At 44.7% G+C, this 3,760-nt stretch overlaps 2 pseudogenes; both read left to right on the forward strand.

Moving 5' to 3' along the window:
• The first annotated feature begins 1,988 nt into the window (after positions 1 to 1,988).
• On the forward strand, positions 1,989 to 2,599 carry LOC119766123 (annotated as a pseudogene).
• A 131-nt stretch (positions 2,600 to 2,730) lies between these two features.
• LOC119766124 lies at positions 2,731 to 3,360 on the forward strand (annotated as a pseudogene).
• Positions 3,361 to 3,760: the final 400 nt, after the last annotated feature.

Consider the following 3,760-nt stretch of genomic DNA (forward strand, 5'->3'; position numbering starts at 1 on the left):
TGCAGGCGTATAAAAACGTCGGATGAAAACATTTTGTTTTGTTTTGATGTTTTGACGTTTACACGCTAATCTGAAAAAACTCATATTATAGAGCAAAACATTCCCATCATTCCAATTATTCTGGAATAAAAATGGAATGATTCCAGAATGATCGAGTGTCAACCCCCTTGGGTAAGGAGTAAACATACAGGGGATGGACACAAATACCGTCTTGCACGAACATTATTATTTACTGCTGTGTGTTTCTTTTTGTGAGTCCATGCTATATAACTATGTTAAAGGTACTTTTTATGATGATCCAACCAAAATTTCGATCAGTTTCATGGATTGATCGCAGAAATTCATCATGCTAAGTCAATATTTTGCTGAATACTTATTTCGGTATCAAACTGAGATTCTCCAGTTTCGCTTGAGAAACTTCGGTACGAATACCTTATTTTGACTAAGGTACTCAATTTTAAATATAGGCAACAGAAAATTCCAATAAAGTCATTTTGAACTTCTTGAAACCAGGTATTGATTTTTGAGGCGACGATGCCCACGAAGTAGGTAGCAAAGCAAGTGAAATAAACGGGCGCATATGTAGATTGCAGCAAATTTTGATAAAACGTAAATGTTCATAATGGCATATCTCCGAAAACGCAAAAAAATCGCAGGCTGGAAATTTCAGCAATGTTAGATTATGATCCAATCTTTCAAGTGATCTTAGTTTCATGTTTAGCATCGGTTAGCAAAAAAAGTACTCGATTAACAAACACAAAAAAATAAGTTTTGACAAAAAAATGCTCCAGTTATTCGATGAAAACTTCAGTTTTTGGAAGGCAAACAACATTTTATCTATTACTAGTTTCAAAGCTTATCTCATTACCTTTCCAACGATGTATAATTGTCCTAATAAAATATTTAAAATGGCTGAGCTATGTTAAAATTAAACAATCAGCCATTTTTACGAAAAACGCTAGTTTTTTACTCCATTTTTTGACATTCAGCTTGCATATCTCCGTAAGGCGTCATCCATAAAGTATGTCACGCAATAGGAGGAGAGGGGGGGGTCTGAGAAAGTGTGACATTGCGTGTTAGGAAAAGCGTGACAAAGGGGGGGAGGAGCTAAATTTTGGCCGATTTTAGCGTGACGTACTTTATGGATGAAGCCTAATGAACAAACTTAGAGCTTTGAAAATTTGGATTTTTCTTAGTTAGAATGTTTACTTTCGAGAAAAAAATACCAAAAAATATTTGGAGAAGGTAACTTTTTTGAAACTTGGCCACCCAATGTACCATAGTGCGCGCCATCTGAACTTGAAAAAGTTCACCAATCAAATAAGCAACAGATGGCGCGTTGCAAAAAGCTTTTTCTTCTTTTGACATTTTTAAGGTGCTTTTCCAATGTACGTAAACTCTATATCCACTGTTGCAGTCGCCACTTTTGGCTTTAAACTCACTTTACAAGGGGATATTGAGCTGTCAAATCGCAACATGGAGTTAAACTTTCTGTGCAGTTGCTGTAAGCTTACCAAGGCTTTTCAAAAGTTTAACTCCATGTTGCCTACTCTCACTTTTAATTTCTCGATAGAGTTAGGGGCAGGGGGGCAGAATGGACCATGGGGGCAGAACGGTCACCCTTGGTTTTGAGCTTTAGAATGGATTTAGACCAACTGTAAGGCAAGTATCTTATAAAGGACGTCAAATAGCATCACCATACCGAAAACGACGTTTGAATTCATTGTATTTTTCGAATTATGAGCAAAAATGTAAATTTATTGACAAAACCACGCAAATCGAGGAGATGACACTTCGCGATTTGGTTAAAATTGCATCAAATTCAACCTTATTCGCTCATCGCCCCTTCATCGTGGTTGTTTTTTGCTCATCGCGGCGAATCGCGCCCATCGTGGTCAAATCGTGCTCGAATGAAAATTTTATTTTGATGAATTCGAGCAGTCAAAAATAAAAATAAACAACGAATGTGGATTGGGATTCGAGTGAAAATGAAAAGTCTGTTGATTTTTGCCCTGCTGGTTCTGCTCACCGTGGACGGTGGTTCCCGGTTGATGGCCCACTCCGCCGCCGAGGATGAGTTGAACGTGGAGGTTGAAGGAGAGGACGCGTCGGTGACGGGCCAGGCTGAGAAACGGACAATTAGCCGGAAACGACGAACTCTCGCGACGCTGATACGTTCCTGTTGTTTACCAGTCCGCTGCACTTGAATCTGGTTCGCAGTTTGAGCTTCCGACCAGCCCATTTGAGTTCTTGGTCGGATTCGACAACAAAGGCGATGATTTCATCATGGAAACCGTCCAGCCCTCGTTTCGCTATCCGATGGACTTCAACTACTTACTCAAAACTTCTCGGCCATCGCGATCAAACGCGAAATCAAACCCGGCCACGAGGCGACCATTCCGTACTCGTTTCCGTCAGAATCATTCGCCGGACGTCCGTTCGGGATTAACATGCGCTGAACTACCGCGACGCCAGCGAAACCGTCTCGATCATCAAGGTCTACGAGGGCCTGGACGGCAAAACGTTCTTGCTGTAAAAGTTCCTGGCCGCAGTCGTCGTGCTGCTGCTCGTCCTCGGCAAGCGGTTCCTTGGTTCGTAAGGCGGTGTTTGACCCGGCAAAAAACCGGTACGATCATCACCAGGCGAGTTTTCAGGAGACGTTGAACTCGCTGAGGCCGGAGGTAAAGGTTAAGCAGGAGATTCGGTTGAGTTTAGCTGGGTTGATACCTACTTCGGGGAGGAAGTGATCCGGAAGATTTTGGAGCGGAACTCGATTGCGAATCCGGAGAAGGAGTTGGTTCGTGGGGTTTATCGCAAGTTGTACGACACGTTGGTCGCTGAGTTGGATGGAATAGATAACGGCGTTCCGATGTTTTAGGGTGAGCCCAAGTACACGAGTACCCGCGTGAGGCACTTCAATCCGGCTTGGAATAAGACGGTGGACGACGTGGTCAATCGCTTTGAAAAGGCCAAAGCTTGCGTTGCCGTGGAGTTCATCAACAAGGTGCTTTACTACCCGAATCGTTGGTGACCGGCACGGGCCATCGTGAAAAAGGCCGTCCGGAGTCGACTCGAGGTGCACTTTTGCTCCGTACGAGCTGGAGGGCGAGCACGGAATCGGCGGCCTGCCCAAGTACGTCATCTACTTCAAAAGGCCGAACGATTGGCGCGTGGTCTGCGTCCCGCTGGAAACGGCCAGCTCTGTGTGCCGCAAGTGGTGCGGCAAGCAGGACAATAAGCTGGAGGAGGTCTCCGGCATCGAGGGAGCAAACTTTTGCCACCAGACGGGCTTCTACGGGGGAAACAGGACGCGTGAGGGTTGCGCTGCAGATGGCCGTGGTCAGTCTGGAGGAGAAGTAGGAGTGAGGGATATTGAAAAACAAAATGTACAGCAAGCGCAAGCAATCGCCGACGGTGCCCAAGAAACCGGAACCGCTAACCACAAGGACGTCTCAAGAAAATCCAAAACTCCTTTAAACGGCGACAAAATGTCCCACAAGCAAAGCCCCCGGCAGCGAATAGCTTTTCTCGCGCGCAACTTATCTCATCATCTACGGTTTGGATAAAACCGCAGCATCAGCAACTGGCCACGATGCAGATCGTACTGGATGCGTTTGAAAGTGATCCCAACAATGCGAGCGTGAAGATCCACCGGAAGCTAGCCCCGTTTAGGTGTGGTAACCCAGTCAACTTAATCGGGATTCTTAAACAGATTTCAATTCGAATCGTTTACGAATTCTATTTCAAACGCAACAACCGG

Source organism: Culex quinquefasciatus, chromosome 2 (assembly GCF_015732765.1).
Source record: "Culex quinquefasciatus strain JHB chromosome 2, VPISU_Cqui_1.0_pri_paternal, whole genome shotgun sequence".
NCBI classification, from domain to species: domain Eukaryota; kingdom Metazoa; phylum Arthropoda; class Insecta; order Diptera; family Culicidae; genus Culex; species Culex quinquefasciatus.